Source organism: Schistocerca cancellata, chromosome 4 (assembly GCF_023864275.1).
Source record: "Schistocerca cancellata isolate TAMUIC-IGC-003103 chromosome 4, iqSchCanc2.1, whole genome shotgun sequence".
Lineage (NCBI taxonomy): Eukaryota > Metazoa > Arthropoda > Insecta > Orthoptera > Acrididae > Schistocerca > Schistocerca cancellata.
In genome coordinates this window covers 418534235-418560825 of record NC_064629.1, presented here as the reverse complement: position 1 = coordinate 418560825, position 26591 = coordinate 418534235, and the positions used below count along the sequence as shown (strand labels likewise).

General features: G+C 41.6%; 1 protein-coding gene across 1 annotated transcript in view; it reads right to left on the bottom strand.

Annotated features, from left to right (window-relative positions):
* Positions 1-22501, bottom strand: part of LOC126183408 (calcium-dependent secretion activator-like) — a 1473721-nt gene extending 1451220 nt beyond the window's left edge. Inside the window, exon 1 of the mRNA XM_049925356.1 lies at positions 22419-22501. The gene's annotated coding sequence lies outside the window, so the exon portion shown is untranslated. The remainder of the gene's footprint in view (positions 1-22418) is intronic.
* Between the last annotated feature and the right edge of the window lie 4090 nt (positions 22502-26591).

Genomic DNA, 26591 nt, shown 5'->3' with positions numbered 1-26591 from the left:
TGCGAACCATGGATGAAGGGTATCAGACGGATGCCATATTCCATGACTTCCGGAAAGCGTTTGACTCGGTGCCCCACTGCACACTCCTAACTAAGGTACGAGCATATGGGATTGGTTCCCAAGTATGTGAGTGGCTCGAAGACTTTTTAAGTAATAGAACCCAGTACGTTGTCCTCGATGGTGAGTGTTCATCGGAGGTGAGGGTATCATCTGGAGTGTGGTAGGTCCGCTGTTGTTTTCTATCTACATAAATGATCTTTTGGATAGGGTGGATAGCAATGTGCGGCTGTTTGCTGATGATGCTGTGGTGTACGGGAAGGTGTCGTCGTTGAGTGACTGTAGGAGTATACAAGATGACTTGGACAGGATTTGTGATTGGTGTAAAGAATGGCAGCTAACTCTAAATATAGATAAATGTAAATTAATGCAGAGGAATAGGAAAAAGAATCCCGTAATGTTTGAATACTCCATTAGTAATGTAGCGCTTGACACAGTCACGTCGATTAAATATTTGGGCGTAACATTGCAGAGCGATATGAAGTGAGACAAGCATGTAATGGCAGTTGTGGGGAAAGCGGATAGTCGACTTCGGTTCATTGGTAGAATTTTGGGAAGATGTGGTTCATCTGTAAAGGAGACCGCATATAAAACACTAATACGACCTATTCTTCAGTACTGCTGGAGTGTTTGGGATCCCTATCAGGTCGGATTGAGGGAGGACATAGAAGCAATTCAGAGGCGGGCTGCTAGATTTGTTACTGGTAGGTGTGATCATCACGCGAGTGTTACAGAAATGCTTCAGGAACTCGGGTGGGAGTCTAGAGGAAAGGAGGCGTTCTTTTCGTGAATCGCTACTGAGGAAATTCAGAGAACCAGCATTTGAGGCTGACTGCAGTACAATTTTACTACCGCCAACTTACATTTCGCGGAAAGACCACAAAGATAAGATAAGAGAGATTAGGGCTCGTACAGAGGCTTATAGGCAGTCATTTTTCCCTCGTTCTGTTTGGGAGTGGTACAAGGAGAGAAGATGCTAGTTGTAGTAAGACGTACCCTCCACCACGCACCGTATGGTGGATTGCGGAGTAGGTATGTAGATGTAGATGTAGATCTGTCTACCGTTATGCATGTTGCAGTTGATTATCATGTTGTAGTTGATTACGTTATGCATTCTTTACATTATTTTTACTTTACTATCACCTGTTTATATTGTTTTGTGACAAAATAAACGCAACCTTGCAAAATTTCCGTATGTTGCTTTAATTTCGGACACCAGTTATAAAAGTTAGGTTATGAAACAAAAAAAACACAAAAAAAAATAAGGATTAGATTGGTTAGGAACGGACGAATGCCACATCTCAATTTCAGAATTCATCTTTTGAGAAAAAGACTCCCTGCGAATATTCTAGCAATGAAAGTGTCATAAAACACGCACACACACACACACACACACACACACACACACACACACACACACACACACACTGGGTGGAATGGTAGATAAGGGAAAGGGCAAAAAATTATATGCTAATCAATACTTAAATCTCTGAAGAGAAAAATACAGCTAAAAGGCAAGCCACTTCCAAATAGCCTGATCGGCACTGAAAACCAGAGTGACACTGAGACCAAATCAATCACAAACGTAACTACGTCACTTGCACAAGAAGAATCGTGACAACCATTTTGAAAATAGACATTAAAAATAAAGAAACCATCTCTAATCGTGCTACACATTACTAAGACTTACACAAATATTCTTAGAACGATTAGTTCTACAAGGAAAGGATCTTAGGAAACCGCAACTGGAAGTGGAAACAGAATTCTTTACTTCACAGAAGATTACCGCGTGTTCCATATATACTGAAACGTGATCAAATGCAACTCTACACCGGTGAAATAAATGTCATAGACTCTCTACAGAGACGACCCAGAAACAGCAGCAATACATTTAAGAGATGACAGCCATATGGACATTAAAATGTATAACATTTATTACGAGGGACATTTCATAAAAAATGCTCAAGTTGGTATTACTGTGGATTATTTGATGCAAAAACAATGAATATTACTTCAGATATAGTTGGGAGCTTGAGGAAGAAGCCCGCGTTTTTGTTTTTTCTCTGTGTACTCTAACATAAAACTGGTGAGAGCTAGAAACGGACACTGCAGTGGTCTCGGGTACTGTGACTGTTGAAGAACAGAGGTCGTACAGCAATATCGAAACTTTACACAGTAAAAACCCGACAGAGATCCACAGTGCGTTACGTGAAGCTTGTTGTGATTTAACAGTGAACCATCGATACAGTTTCACTTTAGGTTAATCAATTTCGTGGTGGTCGTGTGAGCATAGACGATAATCCAAGACCTGGAAGGTCAAAAACGATCGCAGTGCGACTTGTGAGGATCTCTCTAAAGCCACGAGAATTCTCACAACATCAATTTTTCGTATTCTGACAAATGAATTGAAGAAGAGAAAAATGTCTGTGGGATGGGTCCCATACTGTTTAATTGCGAAGAGAAGCAGAAACGCCTGGACATTGCAACCTTGTTCAAACAACGATTCGACTGTGAAGGTCAAGGATTCCTATGTTGAATTGTCGCTATTGGTTAAATATGGATGAGAAACTTCGAACCGGAGTTGAAATCACAGTCCAAGGAATGGAGAGCTTCCGATTCTCGATGCCCAAAAAAATTTCGACGCGCTCAATCAAAACTCAGGGAAATGACGGTTTTTGCTTATGATCACCAAGGAATCATCATGACAGAGTCCCGTGTGTAACAAGTGTTACTGAAGTGTATTAACGCAACGCCATGCAAAACCTGCGCAGAAAAATGCACAAAACCCGATCGCAGTTGCTCGAGGCTGAGCCACTCATTATTCATTCTCCACGACAATGCTCGCCCGCATATCGGCAATCTTGCAGCCCAAAAAAATCCGCAAATACTGATGGGAAGTGTTTTCACATGCCACCTACAGATCGGACATTAGTCCGCCAGGCTTCGGCTTGTTCTCGAATTTGAAAAAAACCTATGCGTGGACGTCGTTATCTTTCTCTGGAAGCGTTTTCTACCACCATTTCCAAAAACATTCGACAGATGGACAGAAGTGGTGTCCTAGATGGAATAATAGAGCTTCCGAGACGTTGTGGTTCACTCGTTGGGCACACTGGACTCGTATTCGGGAGGACGACGGTTCAATCCCGTCTCCAGCCATCCTGATTTAGGTTTTCCGTGAATTCCCTAAATCGTTTCAGGCAAATTCCGGGATGGTTCCTTTGAAAGGGCACGGCCGATTTCCTTCCCAATCCTTCCCTAACCCGAGCTTGAGCTCCGTCTCTAATGACCTCGTTGTCGACGGGACGTTAAACACTAACCACCACCACCACCACCACCACACTCGTTGAGAAGCAGGGACACTATTTCGAAGGACGGAAACGAGACATCGGAATAATACTGTGTAAGAAAGAAAAATGAATGAACATTATTTACGAACTGTTACTCATAACATCAAATTAAGAATGTTATAGGCAATCACATTTTCAACCATAATGTGTGGCTCCTGTGTAAGTACTCATCACATAACTTGGGCGCAGAAGATAACCATGGAACCACCTCTTGAGTAAGCACCGCAACGGACTTATCTGCTCAGACTAATTTCTATAAGTGATAAAAGAAAGGTCGACATTTCGATTAAAATCTCCATGGAAAGTAGGAAAGAAAATAAATTCCACGATGATTAAGGTTTTCGACTATGTCTCAAAATATCGTCAGTTCCTGACTGCTCAAGAGTGTTTCAGGAACATAATGGTACGTTAGTTATGAGGAAAATATAGACACTTTAATCAAAATATCACTTTCATTCAAAACAGACTAACTCTCTTCATTTTGTTACGTTTACTGAAACCATTTACACCATTAGGCATGCCAATGTTTACACCCTTGTTATTAGGAAACTTTCAACAACTAAAACAATTTAAAAGTTTGATGACGATTAAAAACAAACTGCACTCCTTAGAAACATTAACTTTACTTGCATTCTAAATATAATCCTTCATACACTCTCTCTTTTGTGCTGGAAAAACCTTCGGAAACAAAAAATTTACGACACTCACATTATTACCTGCCAAAGCGAACTGGAGACAGCGGCTTCGTGCTTACACTTGAGAAAGAGGGAGAAGGTGTGGGGAGAAGTATAGTCGAACCAATGTATTAAGATCCCTAATAGCTCGCAGAGCTGATGCCAAGTTTCAACTGCGAAGCGTTACGTTATTGGTTGAGGCAGTCCCGCGAAGATGCAGTGCCCAGCCCACAGCAACTAACCCGTCACGGATGAATTCACGCCGACTCAACTACAGTAGCAGCGTTCACTCCAGAACTTTTACAAGTAGGTGAAGCGATGTCACACGCTGCATGTCTATATATCGAAACCTGTTCAGTGTCACTTTTGTTTCACCATATTCTTCGCACACTATCGCTGTGACCACATTTATTCACAATATGATGTGCATAAATCCAATCTCTTTCATACGTGACTACACGTTTATGCAGTTGCCTTTTAAAGGAAAATCCCATAGACTAATTTCTTTCCATAATTTCCTTGCCATCAAGCTGCACCACAATAGCTGTGAAGTTCTTACAAAGTTGGTATTTGTATGTAATGTCCATAAGATTGCGGAAAGTGTTGCATACTAAAACATTTCTAAATATTGTCAGTGGCATATTTACACTTCCTTATAAAAAAAGTGAAGCGCCCATAGGGCTCAAGAAAACGAAATGATACTTCACAGGTGGAGAGAGCATGTGATGCTATTGGAGTGATTACAAAACTGAGTCAAATTTACAACGAGCTTAGCAGTCCGAGCCCACTTATCAGAATGGCGTTGCAGCCCCTCTGGCTTGGATGCTTGCACTGATTCGGTTGGGAAGGGTGTCATAAGGCCGTTGTATCCTCTCCTAAGGTAAACTGGGCAACAACAGTTTTAACTGTCCATGATATCCTGGGACGAAGTTGACATTAGAGCTCATCCCACACATGTCCTTTGGGGGACAGATCTGGAGATCTTGCTGGATATGGGAGTTCTTCAACATCACGCAGGCAATTCATAGAGACAAGTGCCACGGGTGAACGAGCCTTATATTGTTGACAAATTGCAACACTATGTTGTCACATGTCTAAATAAAATAGTTTCTCAAATCATGCGGCTGTTTGGCGATTTTCCTTGGTAAATATTATAAAATTCTTGTTACTTTTCGTGTGATACTTTGTATTAAAATAGTAGTAAACTTGCAATGATAATAGTTTTCGTCAGTAAATGCTGACTTGATAGCCATTTAAAAACTTGTTTCAAGGACAACGAAGCCTAATTAATTGAACTTTAAACCTTTTATTCAAGTCATTAGAATACTGAATGTCCGATCTTTTCTTACGAACCTACAGATGCTGCCTACAAGCTCGAGTTATGCGGCTTTTGTTTGGTAGGTATTGAGCCGTTGTTTCTTCAACGCTGCTTTTCATCAACTAAACCAATACCTATCGACACAGAGTGAAGAGGTGGACTTCATGAATACTATCGAGACAGGTGGACTGAAATTTCTCCACCTAAACCCCAAACTCGGACTTTTAGTTTGAACTGTGATCTGAAGTAGGTACAGAAGGTTAACGAAGGGAAGAAACCGCCCCGTCGCAATGTCATCATGATTTCTTACCATATTCTTCTTGGTCGCACATAATTTTGAACGTACGGAGCTCAGAACGACATACTTTAATAGAGGTCATAATTTAACTTAATTTATTTTCTGCCACACTGGTAATACTCCATTATTTAGGCGATAGTGACATATAAGAAACGAAAAATAACTCTAAAAATTGACAGTGTCGTGCTTTCCAGTTATTGCTAACTTTCTATTAGACGTTGCAGGTGTTGAAAATGCTATCAAAATACTGTAGCAGGAGGTTTCAATTTATGGCTGTATTATGACTTTCGTTGATTGTAAGTATAGCGTCGTAGGAATGCATCGCTGCAGTATTCCGTCGACGTCCTGACTGACGATAACAGTTTTCATACTCGAGATGTAGCGCTGGTATGTCAGGATGGATGCCTCATCTGTTGGTACGGCAGGAATTCCTTCTTGCGTGCTTCAAAGTAAAATCACACATGCTGAAAAAGTTGGCCAAGCAGTCAGTGGTGGCAATGCGCCAAAGTAGGCTGTGTTCAGCAAACCCCTGGCGGAAACTATCTGCTATGTGATGAGAAGCTGGACAAGGAAAAAGAAAATGGCAATCAGATGTGAGGAAAACGAAGACAGTAACAGAAGATGTGAAGGCAAAGCCAATTACGTGGTGAACCAGGAAGAAGGAGCAACACTCAGTAAAGCTGTCGGGTGGTCGATCAGACTTTGGAGATCTATGTGATGTTCAAAAAATGGTTCAAATGGCTCTGAGCACTATGGGACTTAACATCTATGGTCATCAGTCCCCTAGAACTTAGAACTACGTAAACCTAACTAACCTAAGGACATCACACAACACCCAGTCATCACGAGGCAGAGAAAATCCCTGACCCCGCCGGGAATCGAACCCGGGAACCCGGGCGCGGGAAGTGAGAACGCTACCGCACGACCACGAGCTGCAGACTCTATGTGATTTCCCATGTTTTCTGTTGTTGAAGGTGTCCATTGTGACCACGAGTTGGTGGCATCTCTTTGTGCGTAAGCACGAGAGACGTTCCAAAAGTGAAACCCTCGGCCCTGAGGTAAACAATAAAGGCGTCGACTTAAACGTATAAGGGGTGATAAAATATTTCAGTTCGAAGGCCGAACAATCCAGGATCGGCATACCAATCAGGCAAAATCACAGGGTTCATTGAGGCAGGCATCCCACCGACGCACCAGGTTGAAAACACCCGTTCAATAAAACACCGTGTCCTGCTGCGTGAGGAAATTCGTAACTATCTGCGGTACATCCTTATCCGACATGAATCGTCGACCCTTGAAGGCCTCTTTTAAGGCATCGAAGGTGTGATAATCGCGTGGGGGCAAACCAGGGCTACAGGACGGGTGCTCGAGTGTCCCCCACTGGAGTTGGCGTTACGAAATTTGCGATGTGGGACATGCGTTGTCATGAAGCAGCAGCGCTCTTGAATCGAACTTGGCACACGATTCCACAACGGTGGTTTTCGATAGACAGGTTGTCCCACACACATTCTTCATTACCAGATGGATTTCTACCGGTTTTTCTCCTCCGGCAGCTAAGAAAAAAATAACAGCACGTTGGTTTTGTTTGCAGACATTTGGTAATTACTTCACCGTAGTTTACGTTTCCGCGTTCAGCGCACGCACACAGGAAAGACACGAATGCCACACTAATTCATTGCCTACATGTCGGTGTTTATATACCTGCATCAGAGTCGCACTAAGTTGCATATATGCTGCACGAACGCCCTCAAACGGAAACTATTTGAGCACCTCTTACAGAATGGAAGACAGTGGACTTTATTAGGTTTAAACAGTAAACATACAAGGGACGTTATACAAGCTCCTGGCCTGACGCAGAGCGATCAGTTTGGGGTGCGATCAAGTTTCATAAACGAATGTTAGCCGCCAGTATGTGACAGTCGTTTAAACAACCAATTGTTAAGACATCTCTGAAATATTTCTAAAGCTGAATTACTAACTGTGATTATAAGGTGAATTTCAACGATTCGACAATATCGTAAGAGCACTGTAGCTCCTGCTTAAATCATTCATTCATTCAGTATGTAATGATCAGCCAGGGCCACCCCTAGACGGACATTTCTTACACTTCTGTAGTTGTCTTCACCGTCACCGACCGTCACCGTGTCTTCGCTGACGTTCTCTGTCTCAAAGTCGCCGTCACTTCCTATGCCATCTTGCGTGTTGTTGCTACCGTTAACTTATGTCGTCGCTGACATCGCCGCCTGTGCCATTTGCCCCCATGTTCACTGTTCTTCTTGTTTCCTGAGTTTCCCATTTTTCTCATTTATCTCGCTCCTTCTAGGCCTTCCCCTTAAATTTGACAACGGCCAAGACAAATGCATTTTCCATTGCAGTTGCTGCACCAATAGTGTGCCTCAAAATTCTACTACCACCACCAACTGCACTTCAACTGCACCAGTTAAAGACATCTCAATTGCATCATCACATTCACACGATCCTTATCAGCACCGACTTTAATATAATCATTTTCGTCATCTTGGCAGACTGACCATACAACAGGAAAGACATCTTGCTGCACTAAGTTCTGTCTCACAGTCGAACCAACATCCTTACACTTTTGCTCAAGAAAAAATCTCTGTTACTACCTAGCATTAACTACTCCTCCCCACAGAAAAACAATGACGTCGAACCATTCCTCCTCTTTCGTTTCGGTGGTTAAGAAGTGGGCTGTGGAATTCGAGTATGGACTTGTATCCACTGAAAATGATGAGCGCTCAGTACGTCCGCAAGCCTGCACGGTCCATGAAATTGAGGCAAAAAATCGCAATACTGTACTCTGGTGAAGGTAAGCGACGTTGTTAAGATCTTAATAGGTTGCTCGACCACACTGTACATGAAATTCGGAGCTAGAGAGAATATTTCACTTAACAATGAATGCTGCATCAATTAACCTTCGATAAAACACACTCTCAAGGATATACTAACTTAACACGTTCTCAAGAGTGTACTAACTTTGTAAAATGCAGTTCCACTAAGTTCCTTCGACGCTCCGAGACAGCAAACAAGTGGATTTATCCCTTGTCATGGCTAACTTTGTCTGGATTTCTGGGTAGAAGAGTGGTCATAAGTCACCTTTACAGTGGCTGGGTCGTCAACGGGGAGAACTACACTGAAAAACCTAAGGGAAAGTTTTGAGGCTAAACATCCACGTCCTGTAGAGTAGAAAGTTTTCCTCCAAATAATACATCCTCGTGTGCACCTCTGAACGTTGCCTCAGAACTGAGTATTGTTCTCACACACATTCAGCAGAGCTGCCTTCTATAAACTACATTTTCTTCCAAAACCTGGACAAAGGGCTTTTGGAGGGAAATTACTTCAAACAATGATGTCAAAAACTAGACTTTACGCTTATTTTCCATAGTAGGACGAATTTTCTTAGAATATTGCAAAGCTAGAAATTCGTTTGTGTTAATGGTTTAACTTTATAACGTTGCTATGTCGTAAGAAGCACGTATTTCATTTCTCAGTTATAAACTTTTAGACGTTATCACATTACGGACAGATCGCGAGTTTAGTCGTATTCCGCTCGCAATTCGCTATGGATAGATCTCGTTATTCTGTGTACAGTGTCTGTAGATCCCATCTGTTGTGATATATTTTAACTACTTTGTCTATTTAGGTGTTTACAACAGTAGTCAATGAATAAAACTTGAGTCCCTTGTACCTTTTGCTTATTAAGCATGTTGACTGTATTTTGATATTTCAGAGAGTTACTATTTTGGTCCTGAAGTTCGTCGTGTTTTTGCAGATAGCGCTATTCAGAAAACGGAAGTAAATGAACGAATCTAAAATAGTTTCGGAGATTTTTGAGCTTAATTATTCAGATGTTCCTAGGGAAAATGAAGATGTGGATGATAGCATCAATGAATGTTTTTTTCATTCTCAGGACTATTCCAGCGACAGTGAAATGATCAGATTTGTAAAAAAGCGTAAAGTAGCGGTGTTTTCAAGTGATTCCGACAGTAACGATGATGGTAATTCTATTTGTGGAAATGACTCGTTTTGTCATATTGTTACTCCTTTTGAGACGGCACTCGTGTCTCACTCGGGCACTGGCTATGCCATTGCACGTGTGACACTTGGACGCCGTCTCGAATGTGTTGACTACCAGCACAGGTCTCGCTGGTGGTCGGAAATCCTGGTACGAAACACCTGTTAATTTTTATCACATGCGAATCAGCGGTAGCAAATTGCGTGTTTCTAAGTTCCACACTGTCACGGAACTGGCGGAGAAATGGAACGCTTTGAAGAATCAATAGAGTGCATACTGTTCTAGTAACAAAACCTAGCGATGCGTGGCTGCCAACAAAATGTGACTTTAGGAGTGGCCATCCTACATCAAAACTGTAGAGGCAACAAGGCAACGAAATATTTATCAATGTGCAGAGCGTCTTTGACAAAATGGCCTTCTATTACAATTTTCTTGTAAGGACAATAAATTTTTTGTGATAGTCACAGCGCATCCTTTAGCGTTACAAAAAGGTCCATCGCGCATTTCTATAACTACGAAGTACTCCAGACAAAATTTCTTTCTCTGTTTAGATCTTTTGCCCTAAATATAAACTCTCAGCCACTGGTTCTATGACTTAAGTCGATAGACTTAAATAAATACAGTTATAGCTGACTATTGGACTTTTCATTCAGTTTTGTATTTTAATAGTTTTAATACCTGTTTTTAAACAACTATTGTACTGTATGATGTCAATTAGTCATTTATAACTATTTTAGCCGTGGCTGCCCCAGTTTTAAAACAATCGTCTATGACTTAATTGGTAATTTGTGTTACTTGCTATTGAAATTTTTCGTTATATTTAATTGCAGTGTTACTGTAATTGTTGTTCAAGCCTACTTTCAAACTTACGCTTATTATATTCTACCATTCGTTGCTGGAGCTTCTCTGTATTAAGGACAATCCGACCAGGTTTATTGGTTAAAAGAAACTGGTTCAGATATGTTCCATTTACACGTACCTCTTCTTCGTGTTTTCGGTGTAAGGATCCCAAAACTTCCTCTACAAAAGATGAAGATGGTTTTGGTGATACGGAATCTCCTTGCCTGGGCCTTCTTTCTTTTGTGGATTTCTTACAATCCTAATGAAGTCTAATGGAACTAAAAACGAAACCTACCACATTTTATCAAATGATGATAAAAACTACATAAAATATGACGGTCGTAAACCATTTTGTAAATGTAATTTATCATACATGCGGAACATAAAGAGAAAAACAGATGAAAGACTAAAAAGAAAGACACTGATAAGGTAGGAAGTCAGACATTTAGACTGCGAGAATTTATATAACAATAGCAAAATTTACTATGTTAAACCAGTAGCTTAGATAATGTCGACAGAAGATGGGTAGATATCTTAAAAAGTACTAATGCAAGTGGCACGAAAGAAAATTCTGCGTATAAACATGCCCCCACCAACTACACCAAAGTTCGAGCAGAAAGGAGGTATTAGTGATTATATGTGCGGTACTTGTACGGGATGAGGTTTCTTCTGGTAACAGACCAGAAATCGTGAAGCCCTTTTTAGTTTTATTTCTTCCTTACCAGACAGAATGACGTAACAACCACAGAGGTGTGGTTCGTTTCTTAGTTACTATACATATACGATCCAGTAAACGTTAACGAGCCGTCATTTTCACGCTACTGCAATATCTCGCCTTATAAAAAGCCCTAATCCCGAGCTTCACGGGCAGCAGGTTTTGTGTTGGTCGTTATATGAAGCAGCCCGTCATGCACTTCAAGAACTGTCAATAACAGTACGGATAGTTGCTACAGATTTCTCAAAAGGTTCCGACGTTACGAAACGTCCTACGTTGGGTGCAAAACGGTTAGCGACGCCACGTAACTACTCGTATGGGTTCCACGTGCAAAGCTTATTTTTCGCTTAAGTAGCGGTTGTCAGTTACACAAGGGGATCTTCTTCTGGCGACTGACCGAGCGAAGTGGCGCAGTGGTTAGCACTCTGGATTCGCATTCCGGAGGGTGGACATCCAGATTTAGGTGTTTCGTGGTTTTCGTAAATCGCTTAAGGAAAATGCTCGATACTATCTTTGTAAGGAAACCTCCTAATTCCCTCCAACCCCCTTTTTTTCCCCAAACCGAAGCTTGTACACCGTCTCTAATGACTTCGTCCTTCAACTTTTCTGTAGAGAAGGAGAATGATACACACCGTGTGGTGACTTCGTCCACGCTTCGTAAGAAAGTACTTGCACTACTGAATATTGAACACTTGTGTATCTCCAGAAAGAAAACAGTAGCATGACGCCATGCTTATTAGCCTACTATAGACAGGGACATTCACAGATGAGTCATAACATGACCACCTGCTTAATGGCGTCTTGGTACATTCTTGGAACGGAATATAGGAGTAATTCTTCGTGTCCTTGGTAGGTATTCGGAGGTAGGCTGCACCAGATGTCTACGCTAAGGTAATGTAATTCCCGCAAATTACAGGCGGGTGCTGTGCATGTGGAGCTGGCGCTCCATAGCGTCCCAGATGTGTTCCATTAGCCTCAGATCAGGCGAATTTTGTGGCCAAGACATCAGCGCGAGAACACGATCATGCTCCTCAAACCACTGTTGCACCATTATGGCCTTCTGACATGGACTGTTATCCTGATGGAAGCTGCCATAAAGCATGAAAGAGTGCAGGCGGCCTTCAATAATCTTCACTAGTCCATAGTTGTCATGGTATCTTCGATTACTAACATAGGTACCATTGAAGCTGAGTTGAATGTCACTCATGCCATAATACTGCCCCCACCGGCCTCTTTCCGTGGCGCAGCATTTTTCGACGACGTTTCCAGACACAATCGTTGACCTAGTGTAACAGGGTCTGTGATTCATCCGACCAGGCGACACGTTTCCATTGAAACACGTTTTGCTGCCCACTGCAGTCATAATTGACGATATCATTGGGCCAACATGCGAATATACAGGGGCCACATGGTCAACAATGTATGCGTTATAGATCGCCGCCTATCCTGCTTTACAGAGTGGGCAAGCCTCCGACATCCACGTTGTGTGATTAGGTGTGGACGTCCAAAAACTTGTCTGCTCGTGGTTCCTTCAGCCACTTCCTCACGACAGTAGCACGCGAACAGTTGACCAGCTTCGCCGTTTTCTAGTTACTCGTTCCCAGTTGCTGCGCCCTAACAATCTGTCCTCTGTCACAGTCGTATGTGTTACGCAACTTTACCAAGCGGCATTCATTCTAGCGGTGGGCATTCTGTTAGGCTCATCAGTGTGCAACGCCTGGTAAGGGCGTGCCAGCAGTGTTCAGAGCAGCAAGCAGCTCCACATAAAGTATGTCCACATTCTGTTTCACAATGAAAATTGGTAACAGTGGTAGATTCATTTCCCAAATTAACCTACGCATGCAAACTACAGTCAGTAGTAGTAGTAATCGTAGATGAAGCTGAGTCCGATGCCAGCACCTCTGTACATTTGGAAATGTCACGAGATGCACGCAGCGGTCCAGCGTCTTGGCCGTAGTGGGGACCCTTCTCAAGAGTACGCTGAAACCTCGTGCTCAAACTGCCTAAACCTATTTGTGATATATGATGCCCTTGTTGCGTGCTTGGTGTCCACGGAAAGTCACACCTTTACCGGCGATGGTACTGGACGTATAGCTGTTCAAATATGAACCAAGCATTTCGTGAGAAGCCATGGACTGCAACGGTTTTTTCATCTCAGAGCTGAAAATCCTTACTAATATTTCTGCCTCTCCATCTGATTGTAGGTGAAAAGATTCTATTAGGAGGTTGTGAATACATTGTGAAGAGCGAAAATCCATAAACGTTGTGAGGTAAACTGTAGCCAGTCTGTAACTATTGCGCCGGCCGATGTGGCTGAGCGATTCTAGGCGCTTCAGCCCGGAACAGCGCGCCTGCTACGGTCCTTGGTTCGAATCCTGCCTCGGGCATGGATGTGTGTGATGTCCTTAGGTTAGTTAGGTTTAAGTAGTTCTAAGTTCTAGGGGACTGATGACCACAGTAGTTAAGTCCCATAGTGCTCAGAGCCATTTGAACCATTTTTTGTAAATATTGCTTTCCTATTAAACCTTTATGAAATGGCATTTCGTAATAATTCTAGTCAATAACTAACTACTGGTCTATTTCACTGCAATGGTGGTGGTGTGGTGATGGTGGTGGTGGTGGTGGTGGTGGTGGTGGTGGTGGTGGTGGTATGTCTAGAGTGTTTAACAGCGAGGTCATTAGCTCCCTCATTCAGTTAATTGGATACGAATGTGTTCTTTCGTGAGAAATATACCTAAAAAGGTGAAGTATAAAATGTAATTCTCAGTTACAAAATACACGAACTGTAGCTACAATATAGCTAAAATAATGTAGCAGAGAACTGTGCCTTGTTGATCACTGGAGAAACGGAAGATGAAGCAATCACCCTGGAAATACATTAAAATCTTCTACCTAAGAAACTACTGACAAGGTTGGACAACACACAGAATCTTAAAAAAAGCGCATATCACATTCGATTCATCGTCTCCTAAAACAAAGAATGTCAGTCAGTTGGTAATCTGGATGCATCTCTCAAAGCTTGGTATAAAATGCATTCTATTAAAATGTGATATACAGGGTTATTACAAATGATTGAAGCGATTTCACAACTCTACAATAACTTTATTATTTGAGATATTTTCACAATGCTTTGCACACACATACAAAAACTCAAAAAGTTTTTTTAGGCATTCACAAATGTTCGATATGTGCCCCTTTAGTGATTCGGCAGACATCAAGCCGATAACCAAGTTCCTCCCACACTCGGCGCAGCATGTCCCCATCAATGAGTTCGAAAGCATCGTTGATGCGAGCTCGCAGTTCTGGCACGTTTCTTGGTAGAGGAGGTTTAAACACTGAATCTTTCACATAACCCCACAGAAAGAAATCGCATGGGGTTAAGTCGGGAGAGCGTGGAGGCCATGACATGAATTGCTGATCATGATCTCCACCACGACCGATCCATAGGTTTTCAATCTCCTGTTTAAGAAATGCCGAACATCATGATGGAAGTGCGGTGGAGCACCATCCTGTTGATAGATGGAGTCGGCGCTGTCGGTCTCCAGTTTTGGCATGAGCCAATTTTCCGCGGGCTACGCGTGAAACTTGCCCGCACGCGTTCAACCGTTTCTTCGCTCACTGCCGGCCGACCCGTTGATTTCCCCTTACAGAGGCATCCAGAAGCTTTAAACTGCGCATACCATCGCCGAATGGAGTTAGCAGTTGGTGGATCTTTGTTGAACTTCGTCCTGAAGTGTCGTTGCACTGTTATGACTGACTGATGTGAGTGCATTTCAAGCACGACATACGCTTTCTCGGCTCCTGTCGCCATTTTGTCTCACCGCGCTCTCGAGCGCTCTGACGGCAGAAACCTGAAGTGCGGCTTCAGCCGAACAAAACTTTATGAGTTTTTCTACGTATCTGTAGTGTGTCGTGACCATATGTCAATGAATGGAGCTACAGTGAATTTATGAAATCGCTTCAATCATTTGTAATAGCCCTGTACATATAACTGTACATCACAAGCACTGCACACTACTGGGTCCTCCTGCCGGAGGAGGAATCCACGCGTTAGAGGACAGTGCCCTGTCGGGAGACCCGTTTCGAGTGCTTCCTCCCACCGCAGTGGCCGGAAGGAGGAACTCCATGGCCGTGTAGTTTGTTCCATCGACAGTAGCTTCTTGTTCCTCAACCCTAACCACTCCTCCTCCCACAGACGCGTGATCCTGTGCTTCAGTAGCGATGTAACTTTATGTACAAGGGCAGTACGATCGGAAATTGTATTTTCCGAGCCAGCCGGGGTGGCTGAGTGGTTCTAGGTGCTATAGTCTGGAACCGCGCAACCGCTACGGTCGCAGGTTCGAATCCTGCCTCGGGCAGGTATGAGTGTGATGTCCTTAGGTTAGTTAGGTTTAAGTAATTCTACGTTCTAGGGGACTGATGACCTCAGAAGTTAAGTCCCATAGTGATCAGAGCCATTTGAACCATTTTTTTGTATTTTCCGAGCAGACATTCTTAGCTGCTGTATCTGCTGCTTCATTACACTGAATTCCCATGTGCCCTAGTATCCAGCAGAATGACACCTTTTACTGCAGTCGTAGAGAAGTACATATTTAATATGTCAATCTAATCAGATAAGATCCCCACATTGCAGAGTAGTTACTTGGTATTAGAAGCAATCTTTAAAATTCGTATACCATATAACTGTGCAAATGGGTTGTGCGAGTAGTTGACCATTTCCAAACTTTTATTAATTTATTTTTCATAAGAACAGCAGTAACGAGCGCGGTGTCCCACTGTGCTACAAAGGATTAATCTCAAACCCAACACTATTAGGCATTTAGGCCTACCGTTCAATGAGATTATAATTTATGCTTGTCTCTGCGCTTTATATGAAAATTTAATTGACATGTTGTGTAATGAAGACGGCACTATGTGGGCCGATGTTACTATGAACTATCTGAGTTCTGTATAGGTCATGATTGTAATTTTACCCGATTTGAAAACTAAATTGTTTTGGATTACAACATCTACCTGAATTTGCGCATCAAATTCTGCTCTGCAGGCCGTCTACTGCGGGATATCCGGTAGTAGTTTTTTTCTACCCTCTAAAACTTTCGCATTTGCACACACACTAGCGGTAAGCGCTAAGAATTTACAGAAGCCAATTTTTCACAGAGACCTGCACTACTTGCAGGCGTCAATGTGATGTAGTCTGGCGCCACGTTAACCACAAGTAATCAGTCGATTGGAAAAAGAGTATACCGCGCATGTTAGTCGCTGATGGTACCTTTCTGTAGCGAAATAACTTCCTTGGACCCCTCAGAATGTCCTCGATAAGCCCCTGAGATACGAGATATTGGAGCACAAACATTACCAATTAGCACAGGTTATTGACACCTGAAGAGCACCACTTCAGTATATGCTAACTTTGCGCTGTAGATCTTTCATCTGTATGAAATAGTATGTTTATAATGGTTGAAACATTGTTACACAAACTTAGCCCAATAATGTGGACGCCTTAAAAATCATACTCTATAAATTCTGCAATATGCACCATAATCGGAATGTTTTATGCAATTCACTTTGTTTGGGTGGCCTCTGAATACTTCCCGTCACACGTGCATGTAGGTGCTTGCTCTATGCAGACTGCAATAATTCTTAGTGTTCAGCTCTCTTCGTAATCGTAACGTTAGAAAACCTGAGCGAACGAACAGCATCAACACCCTACTGGTTGCGTGCAATTGGGCACACAAATAAAGTAAAATCCCAATGTGACATCATACTTACTTTCCATTTTGGATATGTGGAGCACAGAAACCTAACAGTCCACTTTGATCCAGACGTTTTCCTTGTATTACGAAAAATCGCAAGCTGACAAAAGGAACTGGATGACAAGCATCAATTACGATGAAAGGTTGGATTGGTAGTCAAATTCTGACAGAATTTGTTTCTTCACCTAAATATTTGGGACTAGACACGTAAAACATGTGTGTCCTCATATGAACGAAATTGATTTTAAGCCAGTGTTTCTTTCTAGAGATATTGCTGAGTCATAAGATTTTCCTGTTATTTTTCTCACTTTCAAAATAACGAAAAATAAACTTTTCGAAGACTTTTTTTTGCAAGAAACCTCACACTTTTCAATGGTAGGCGTTCCTTATTGCTTTTATTACGTCTCCACCATGAAGAAGTGTGACTTCCCCAACAATATAATACTTTGTAACGGGGAAATTTGTTGTTCCTATTTGCCGTCTTGGTCTCAGTGCCAACTCTTTGTAACAGATCCTTAGTCAGTAAAACCTTCTATTGGTAGTTCTCCCAACGCTGAAGTCATATAAGCTTCTAGGGATATTTGATTTTCACATTTTCCTCGCTATATATTTCTCCTAGAACGCTCGTTTCTCTAATGTTCAACTGAGTTACATACGAGTTCTGGCTATGATAAGATGACTGTTTATGTATAATTAAGCAAGATAAAGTCAAAAATGTTACTGTATTTTGCCCTCAAGATATTTACAAAGATAAAAAACTGCAATTACAGTGACAGAAGCAAATGTTGTGCGATGAGGTAATACTGTAGCACCGATGTATGGATGAAGCAGTAAGCAGCCTATGGTATATATATACAGGCACCGATAAAAGCGCACTTTATGAACCTTCTACCAACTGTGAAGGAGCGAATGCGAACAGGCTGGTTGACATCTGCTACTAAAGCGAAAGCAGGGAGAAACAGCAATCAATTCACAAAGTATGCATGATTTAGTTGTATATAATTAACACAAGTAGAAATGCGCACCCTTTCCTGAGGAAAACTTTTTGGATACAGGGCTGCCGAAACCTCAAGCACCATTCGCATAAACAGTGGCAATCTTCGTTAACGTAGAACCTAGAATAATTTAGGAGAAAAATTGCAGAAGCTTGACTTCATACGATTTACAATAGATCCGCATGCGATACCGTCTGTAAGAGATCCAGTGGTGAGCATAGTAGCTTTTCTTGCCCTTTATTTCAATTGATAACAGTTTGTTTCCTTGTTTAATTCACCAGAACGGTAACCTACTGTCCGTGACGGTATGAACGGACTTCTTGGTCCTCAGGTTATTTTGTTGTTTTCAAGCTTCCCCCAGAGCCATATTTCGCATGTCCATATTTGTAGACTTCCGCGTAGTCCGCTAATGTCGGCACACAGCGCCGAGAGCTGCTTCTTGAATCAGTCCATTCACAGTACTGCTATTGTTATACGTAGTAAAATTACTATTCTGGCCCAATGGAGAAACATATACCATTATCGGAATGTGGAACACAAAATGACTTACGGATGTAAAAATAATTTGTGTCCTACAAACGATCAAAAGTACGTGAGAGACGAATCTGAATGTTGTAGCTGCCGTCCACGTGCTAACAATAAAAATACAGATCAGTGCTGCGAGTTAGAAGCAGAAAGATCAAGTCGTTTGACGTCATCAGACTCAAATGTTTAACACTACGTGGTAGAACCGTTTAAGTACCGCAACGATCATTACAAGTTGTCAAATAATTTCTATGAGTTTCAAGACGTATGCCGTAACAGACGGACTGAACTGTAGAGGGCTCTTCCAACATGAGAAGCTAACAGAATACTCGATAAACTAGTCTGTGTTATTGTATTTCTAATCGCAAAGAATACTTTGCAATAAACTGGCAATAACGTAAGGTATTCTTTCCTACAAATTACTGTTAGACTTGTACACAACTAAAGAACAAAAGCGTAGAACAATATATGCGTAGAATTTCCTGTTTATCTTACTTGCTTCTGCAGGTGATCATTCGAGTAATGCACTATTCAAAGGTAACTATTTGTGAAATCCGATTACTTATTCAAATTACATGTGCGTTGTTTTTGGAGGAACTGGGAATAGTAGTTCTCTTCACAGCAATGTTTTCTCGCAAGCATCTGCCTATTCATTTCCCGAAGGATCTGCCTCTATAATCACTGGTGCTGTTAAACCTGAAGAACTTGACATTTAACAGGGAAAATTTTTTTTCTGTTAGAAGAAATGAACATTTTTCTGGCGTTGAAGTCAGTGCAGCATTAAAGGAAAATCGTAGGTGTGTTCTCCCACATACTTTCTTCTGCTCTGTAGAGACATCGCCCGTTTTGAATGTTACGACGTGTATTGGACGTCTACTTCTCAGCAACATTACTGTGCGGATTGGCGTTCTCTTCCCGTGTAGTATGTCACTGGCGTTGCATTTAAAAGTTGATTAAGGACGTTTGCATAAGGGCAGGTTAATTTTTATTTGAAGGCAGTGTTGCACCGTCAGGGAAATCAATTCGACACCGTAACATATACTTTTTGCAGAGCCCTGCGCAGACTGTGAACAAAAAGAGCCAGCTGATTACATCTCCCCGTCTCGGGATCGATTTCCTGCAGCCCCGTTGGCTCGCTCCCAAACTGCCCACAGCGAACCAGGGATTTCCTGCGGAAATGTTTATGATAGGATACTTGCAAACATTTTGTGCTGACGTTATGGGACTGTCCTGTTACTGAAAAATGTGAACGAAGACGGGTCCTTCTTTTGACCTTGGAGAACATGGGTTGATTGTCGGTCCAAATATAATTTTTAGGTAATTTCGAGCAACATGGCCTACTATCAAGGTATAATCTGGGCGTGATTCTCGAGTATACAGACACCTGTATTCTAACATGAAGGCTTTGTTTAATTATTAATTCGTATCGTTCAGAACCGAAACGTAACTGCCGCAACCAGCTCTCATCCTCAGTGCAGTTTCAAGTCGTCGGCTGCCATTCTAAATAAAAATGTGTCCTAACGATTAACACATACAACAGCTGGTAACTAAAGATTACTGTTTGTTAGATGAAATAGCTTCATCTAGTTTTAGATGTCATAATGTTATCAGTAGCCAAAAATGGTTGTGTTTGGACTAAATAAATGTTACAATTTTCAAAGTAGCAAAATTCCACTTGCGTCTCGAGCAATGGACGAACTCTAGGAATCCACTTTCTTTTGCTAACTTTTGACCAAATTGGCATTGGGCTGACGAACCCCATGAAGACGGCTGTATGTGTCTGCATTCCGGGATGTGTGACAAATGTATACAGCGTGTCTCTCCTACGAGCCGTCAGGTACATTTTCTCTATTGTTTCGGCAGATACTTGAAATATTGTTTTTACAACGTGTAGACGGACTAACCCCAAACAAAAACTGTTCATCACATGTTTCATGCGACGCCCAGCGTCGATGGAAAGCGTCAGTTTCTTTCCAGTTACAAACAAAATAATTTTTAAAGTTAAATTTTACGTGCCCTTTCGGCAGATCAGTCCCAAATTAGTCTAATGTGATATTCTTTTTACCAATATGTATTAACAGGAACAGTAAAAGCCGGCCGAAGTGGCCGTGCGGTTAAAGGCGCTGCAGTCTGGAACCGCAAGACCGCTACGGTCGCAGGTTCGAATCCTGCCTCGGGCATGGATGTTTGTGATGTCCTTAGGTTAGTTAGGTTTAACTAGTTCTAAGTTCTAGGGGACTAATGACCTCAGCAGTTGAGTCCCATAGTGCTCAGAGCCATTTTTGAACAGTAAAACACGAGGAATAATAAGTACACCAGCAGGGACAGCACCGCTTTGGCCCGCGTTGACTGCTACCGCCATGCAGAAGCGCGCTGCTTGGTCGCTGTTGGAGTACTGGTTGTTCTTCGTGTTTTACTGTCACTGTTAATGTGTGTGTGTAAAACGAATATCGCACTACACTAATCTGGTAGCGCACTATCTAATGGGCGTGTAAACTTTTCTATCAAAAATCATTTTCTTGAAATGGGGAAACAAACAGACGAATTACGTCGACACTGGGCTCGTATGAAAGGCGTGATGAGTAGGATTTGTCTCGGCTGACACCAGGTGACGCTGCAAAAATGAAGTTTTTAATATTTTTCGAAACACTAGAGAGAATTCGCCCGGCGACCCGTAGGAGAGGCACCCGGTATATCGATATCAAGTAAGCTATTAAGGTTTTTGCCCCTGGCGAAATTGAATTGTATAAACGGATACTTGCATCATAGAAATGTTAAGAAGATAACAAATACGACAGTTGTTAAAGATGACTTAACGCTGAAACTAGCGTAGAGTCACCAGAATTCTCTTGAAAATTATGCTACTCATTCTTCTCACGTGATATGAATTTTAAAAAAAATGTATGATCATCTTCTAGGTTGGAAAACATGTTCTCTATTTCAGTTCGTAATTACAATGTACCGGACATAGAATATTTTTATTTCTCTTCTGCCAGAGAAAGTAACCGAGAATTTCTAGGAATTAGCTTCAATCTTAGACTTGGAACATGCGTAACCGAAGAAGACCAAGGACGTGAAATAGACCCTGATGTACAAGTATTTCCCGGAAACTATTCTCTTCAAATCTCCGTCTCATTTATATCAGAAGTTTCTTGAATTAATTTTTAAAGTGTAGACAATGATTTATGCGATTACTTGACGACAGTTACCTCGAAGAAGATAAAAATATTTTTCTTCCTAACTGACATGTGACTCTGTTGTTTCGATGTTGTTGCTTTTTATTCTCGCGTGATATGTAGAGCAACTTAACTTCTAATTTTAATAGAATCCTCTAAGTCACGTGCGCTAGTACTCACGACATAGGCTTTTCAAAAACCCTTCAGAGAACCATACAGGTTTTCGTCTGTAACTCTACTTTATATGCTCTCTTCTGTCCTGCCGTTACATCATCATAAAAATGATATAGAAAACGAAAACTTGCGAACATTTTGTCAGTACGTTAATAGTTCATGAGCCTAGTGTTGACTATGTAGTGGAATGTACACACAGATAACAGTTCAAAAAGATGACAATAGAAATGCGAGAAAGACAACCAGACACGTGCAAAACACAACAGTATCGACTACAGTTACAATGCACCACTCCTGTATGATACATTGGCATTAACAGCGAATAAAATTACCGTTGTCTTCTATTTGTGGATGGGTCGTAGTCTTCTGAAGTCAAACTGCATACCAGAGTCTGTTCTTTTTAACAGTTTGCCACTCACTATCTGAGGATTTTGCTGCTGAGATCAACTTCTAATGAGCGTTCTTTAAAGCTGCTGAGCGCTAATGTAAAGCTGTCTGGCAGAGAGTACTTACCCGTGCGATTGCTGGCTGCTACTGCTGCTGACTGCTGATAGCTGGCTGCCGGTTGCTGGTACCGGTGCTGACTTGCGGGCGACCAAGCGACGACTGCACGCGGTCGCACTGCCGCGTGCCACTCGCCACCCACGCAAATCAATGGAATAGCCACAGTGGCGCCTCCGGCCGGCCGACTCCACAACTATCAGACAGCAAGACGCTTTCACTTTCGTCTGTTTCGAACGTGTTGTTCAACCTGCCTACTAACCAACTACAATTGCTCCCTGCCTTATTGCAACTACCAGTGAGATGTGGAAGTAAAAGATTACTTTCGTCCTTCTGCATTGTAACTCTATATTTCTCACTTGAGTGTTTCCCACAGGGCGCACAGAACCACTTGCAGACTATTTATCGACCGTTCCACTCTAGAACAGCACGTGAGAAGAATGAATATCCAAATCTATCCGTGCGAGCTCTGATTTCTCTTATTTTATCACGACTGTCATTTCTCCCTATGTATAAGATGCAGTCAAATAAAAACGAGACAGATGGGAAAAAAGTAAGTGAACTGTTAATTATTTCAGGATAATCGTCGTAAGTATGACTACATTTATCCCATTGTGAGACAAGACGATATATGCCTTCCTGGGAAATGTTTACATTTGTCAACGGAATCATGTTTGTATCCAAGCGTGCACCTCTTCGTCCAAAGCAAATAGGCGAACATGAGTGTCTTTCTTCGGGGCTCTAAAAATATGGAAACGCATGTGGAAAGATGGGAACTGTATGGAGGATGTGCAGGGGCCGGCCCACATGTTGCCAAAGTTGTATCGAATACGCTTCTGAACTTTCGGTGGGAAGCCTTTACACATACACTTCATATCTTTCCCCACGCGACTTCCATATTTTTGGAACCCTGAAGAAAAACATTTGTGGCCGCCGATTTGCTTCGGACGAAGAAGTGCGGGCCTGGGTATGATCAAGGTTCCGTAGGAAACCGCAATTTTTCCCATGAAGGCATTGACCGTCTTGTCTCGCAGTAAGGTACGTGGATTAACAGTTATGGCTGTTACTTTTGAAATATTAAACAATTTAGGCTTTTTCTTCCATCTGTCTCGTTTTCATTTGACTACCTCTGATAGATGGGAGTCAACAAAATATTTTAGCATTTGAAGGAGAAAGTTGGTGACTGAAATTTCGAGAAATGATATAGCTCCAACGAAAAACACCTTTGTTTTACTGAATACCATCATAACTCGCATATCATATGCGTGACACTCTCCCCTGTCTACCGTGACCTGCCTTTGAACTTTTTCGATGTCTTTCGCCAAACCTGTCTGGAAAGGCTATCATAACGCGCAGTAGTACTTCAGAAGAGGACGGAAAAACGTAGCTTAGGCAGTCTCTTTAACAGATTTGTTACACCTTTCAAATGTTCTATCAACAAAATGCCAGATTTAGTTCACCTTCCCTCAGCATTTTCTATGTAAGGGTGCCAGTTTAAGTTGGTCGTAATTGTAATCCCTAAGTATTTGATTCAATCGACAACATTTAAATTCATGTGGTCTATAGTATGACGGAAATTTAATGCATTTTTAATACTAATGCGGAGGCCTCACACTTTTCATTGTTCAGGGTCAATTTCCACTTTTGCAACCATACAAATATCTTGTAAAATTATTTTGTAATTCGTTTTGATCTTCTGATAAGTGTACTAGATATTAAATGACGGTATAATCTTGGAGCAACCTGAAATGGTCTCCTAAGTCATTTATGTAGACTAAGGACAACAGAGGACCCATAATGCTACCTTGATAAACCATAAGTATACCTTCGTTTCACTAGATGACTTTACGACACCTTTGAGTGAAGCGAAAGGCTTTTCTATAATGTCATCAGACAGAAAAGGGTTATAATCTTATAGGGGTGTTTTAAAGTAGGAGAAGAAAGAGGGGATACTCTTTTGGTCCACTACTTCTCTAGGTATGAAAAATGATTAAAAGATTTTTCTGATTTATTTTCCGATGACATAAATGTCTTTGATAAAGATGTGCAGTTTAATGCAAATGATTTATGAAACAGAGTTGCGGTTAAAAAAATTAAGAGAGAAGAGAAGGCGTAATGTGTCTGATAGAGAATTTTAGTAAAAGTGACATTTTATTGTCATAGTCAGTGAAGCTAAACACTTTGAGTTATTCGTATTTCCGAATGGATTTTTCCATTCACAAATATTAATTGTAGAAAGGGAAACAGAAGTCAGAATGGTCTGAGGTGACACTTCTCGAAGTTAGCGGAGGCCGACGTTCAAGTATCTCGGAAAATCTAAGTCTGCAATTCCCTTGTGAAATTCGCGATTAAATTTATTTAACTTGAGGAATCACTCTGCACATCACATCACACATAGCAATTATTGGTAATGGATAACGCTTCCTTAATCACTGTGCAGAAATATGTATACTATTCTGAAGGGCACATTATCATTGGTCTTCAAGCTTTATTGGTTGGCTCTGAGCACTATGGGACTCAACTGCTGAGGTCATTAGTCCCCTAGAACTTAGAACTAGTTAAACCTAACTAACCTAAGGACATCACAAACATCCATGCCCGAGGCAGGATTCGAACCTGCGACCGTAGCGGCCTTGCGGTTCCAGACTGCAGCGCCTTTAACCGCACGGCCACTTCGGCCGGCTCAAGCTTTATTGAAATATGTGATTGATGAACATTACATTTTCAAATTGAATTTGTAGGTTGTGAGTCATCCGATAACTGAATACGTCTGTATCTGATAATACCACGGAGTTTTTAGAAAATATAACATAAATCTCATTTTATGTAACTCGCCATTGAACCACCCGGGCTTGGAGTATTTTCCGTTAGTCTCTGAAAGAAAACGCGTATTCCATCTACACATCTTCAATTAAGACAGCCTCCGTCCTTCAAAACATCGTTGGAGAACATACTGTCATCTTCAACCAATCTTCCTTCTCCTTACTCAATAGTAAAATATTCTTTATATGTTCCATTTCTCGCGAAACAACGGTCGTCTTACTAACAATTCTTCAATTTCGGACTGTTCAACATTTCTTGCATTGTGTGAGCGCTTTCCATATCCACAGTCAATTAATTTTGTTAAGTTCCTGAAATTGTAGTACTGCTACAGACTGTGTCCCAAAAGTGTTTTCGAAGCTCTGTTATTCGTAGTTAGTTTTTATTTCTACAGTTGTCAACTCGGAATGAAACGTGGTATTTGATTCATATATATATCTACATGTAGAAATGGCATGACCTGTTGTCTAATGAAACATTATTAGAGCTCCATTCTTATATCTGTTCACCGATTTCTAATCTCAGTCACTATAACATGCTATTATCAGTACAGAAACACTGTTCCAAATGACTTCGCTATCTTGACGTTAAAACCTACAATTGGCAAGAGGGTGCTAACAGTCACACAATGGACCCATCTGGATTTGTGTCTATCGTCCACTCTCCACGTAAGACATTTTGTCTGAGCAATCATTAAAAGAGCTGGTATCAAGAACTCTGTGAGATGTGTAATTCTGTAGTTGTGCGGAACGATATTCGAAATATGGTCTATTCCACTGGTAAACTCATTTTCTGCAAGCACGCATGGCGTGATACTTTCAGTGGTTCTCCTATCTGTCACTACGTATTTATGGACAGGGCACGGCGTACTCTTTGTCGTGGACAAAACAAGAGAGGGTGACGAAACCATCGACCTTGCAGGTGTCACTTTATGTAATTTGAGACGTTTGAATATCAACGTGTTATAACTCAACCTTATTGTACAACCGATATTCCAGCACGTACAGATACACTTCTCTTTTGACAGCTCACTCAACGAATAAATGAACAGTGTAACAAGGAATCACTTGAGTGCAAGGTCGCAAATTCAATCTTTAGTAAGGCTCATTTGAAAGTGTTACGTTAACAATTATGACAGGAAAAATATTAGCTGTTAACGACTCACCATTTGCATCAGGAGGACAACAGAACATGAGTCTCTGGGAGATGCAGAGATCAACCTTCAATGGGATGTAAGTATTACACTTCATAAAATGGACATCATCAACATTCAAGAAACGTTCAAACCAAACGGTTAACTTGCACCATGAACATCGAGTAAAAAATGTGGCGTCACAGTGACCACAGAGGCTCACAACATTAAGA